Consider the following 2,553-nt stretch of genomic DNA (forward strand, 5'->3'; position numbering starts at 1 on the left):
TTTGCTATTTTTTTTATTTTTTATTACAACTTTTCTTCTGCTGCAACTTACTGTACTCTGCAGGGATCAGGCATATATATCCATGCAACCTAACCTATCTTGCTTCGAAAAAGGGCCAAGAATTTGTTTTTTTTTTTTTTTTTACAGTTCTCTCTTCTAAAACTGGACCTCCATCACTATGGGATCGAATTGTACGTGTCGCAAAAACAATAAAATTATAAAGATGATTTTTTAATCTGAATATTAAAGAAATAAAAGAATTAAAGAAAATTCACAACATTAAAAAATAATAAGTTAAAAAAAATTTAAAAATAAATTTATTCAAAAAAGATGATAGAGGAGTGAAAATTTAATCTTTAAATAAATATAATTTTTATATTTCAAATTAAATATTTATAAAAAAATCAAATTAAAGTTTTTATTGTGATTTTTAATTTGATATGCATATTAAATATTTTATAAGTAGTCGAATTTTGAAAATTTTAGAAAGAAATAAATCAAAAAAAGAAAAAGAAGATAAAGGAAAAGAAAAAGAAAAAGAAAAAAATATACTAATTTACAAATGAACCTTGAATTGATTTTAAATTGAGAATGGCCTTTTTAATATAGTATAGATGTGTGGTTACAAATATTCAGTTAGAGTAATGCTTAATCAATGAATTGATATATCCAATTAAAGAAAAAAAATATAAAGCCAGCATAAATAAGAAATTACGTTGGTCGGTATATGATATGAAACTGGTCCCGGCGGGGCTCGAACCCGCGACCTTCGGCTCATAAGACCAACGCTCTAACCAACTGAGCTACGGGACCATTCATATAAAAGGTATGATTTTTTATGAATATATCAGATATGTTGGGAGTTGTTATGAGTTAGAAAGTAGAAAACCGTAATATATTAATCAGAAATAAATCGGTCAACAATACGTCAAGTATCCTTATAATTAAATTTATTAAAAATTTAGTGGTGATCTAATTATTTTTATATTGGGAGAAATGCAACATTACCCTTTGGGTTACAAGAAATCGCAAAAAGGAAAAAAAATGCTAGGGACTAGCAATATCATGACTTGTAATTGATTTAACAATAACGTATTTTTAAAATAGAAAAGGCAAAACTTATCTTCCCAATATTTTACAAGTTTATTTCATTAAATCCTTGTACTAGCTACTCTTTTATTTCCATAAGTCCCTCTATTAATATATTTCACCTCAAGAAATCACTTTTTAACCGATGTATCTAACATTTTCACTAAAAATGAGCTAAATATATTGCAGCCTTGTCATGATCACTTTTTTCAAATGCCAGATTTTTCAATATGAAGTAAATTAGTAGGGGGACTTATGAAAACAAAAACATACTACAAGGATTTATTGAAACAAACTTTAAATGTACAATGGCCTAAATATGTGTTTTGCCAATAGAAAATTCCATGATGATTTGCGAGGCCCTCATTTGCATAATCGTGACCATTTGTACATGTTGAAGGCCATTTTGGACAAATTACATTATCTAACTTGTCGTGCATACTAAAACTAATCCATATTTCTATTATTGATGCGTGCAAAATACTTTTAGGGTACGTTCTCTTTGGTTGTAAATTTATCATGGGAAAAGAAATGATAAATAAAATTTAACACTTTAAATTATTCATTTCTTTTCTCATATTTCCTACTTGACCCTCACTCATTCCTCATTTACACTACAAATGAGGGATAATATTATCCTTTTATTTTTTAAAGGGATAATATTATCCCTCATTTGTAGTGTAAATGAGGAATGAGTGAGGGTCAAGTAGGAAATGTGGGAAAAGAAATGAATGATTTAAAGGGTTAAATTTTGTTTATCCCTCATTTTCTCATGATAAATTTACAACAAAAGAGAACGCATCATTAGGATATTTTGTTATAGTTTGTAAATTCTCAAGAAATGCACGAATGTAATCCTGCATTGTCACACGCAATTAGCAATAAATGTTTGCAATTAATATATACTGCGCTAATAAGGGACCCCCTGATTAATTGGGCTACTTCCACGTTGGATGTTTATGCAGTTTGTGCTTAATTGACGAGCTCAATTAATTAATTAATCGAAAGTTGCTTGGTTTTTTAGGTTATTTATGTTGGTTTTTTTTCCCTAATTATTATATGAAAAATCAAACTCCAAAAGTTTAGGACAAGAAAAAAGGTATCCAACGTTAAAAAGGTTATAAGGACAGGAGGAAAACATCAGATCACATATTTTGTTCTAGTTGTACGTGTAGTTACAAATAACAAAATGCTATTATCAATTTATAGTGGATTTTGATGAATTCTGTAAAAATATCCCGACCTTCGAAAAATGCAAAAGAAAAAAATATCCTAACATTTCAATATATAGTTTTAAAAGATTTTTTTTTCCAGGTTTTGAAAGATATTACCAGATAAAGAATTCAGCATCGGGTTCGCCTGGCATGCTGAACTTCGTCAGTATATTCATTTTAAAATTGAATACACATTTACATGCATGACTCTTGCTAACCAAATCAGAAATTTGATTCCAAAATTTGTGTA

At 28.3% G+C, this 2,553-nt stretch overlaps 1 non-coding gene across 1 annotated transcript; it reads right to left on the bottom strand.

Annotated features, from left to right (window-relative positions):
• Positions 1–739: 739 nt before the first annotated feature.
• On the bottom strand, positions 740–813 carry TRNAI-UAU (transfer RNA isoleucine (anticodon UAU)). The gene has a single exon. It is a non-coding gene; the product is annotated as a tRNA-Ile (tRNA).
• Positions 814–2,553: the final 1,740 nt, after the last annotated feature.

This window comes from Salvia miltiorrhiza, chromosome 4, assembly GCF_028751815.1.
Source record: "Salvia miltiorrhiza cultivar Shanhuang (shh) chromosome 4, IMPLAD_Smil_shh, whole genome shotgun sequence".
NCBI classification, from domain to species: Eukaryota; Viridiplantae; Streptophyta; class Magnoliopsida; order Lamiales; family Lamiaceae; genus Salvia; species Salvia miltiorrhiza.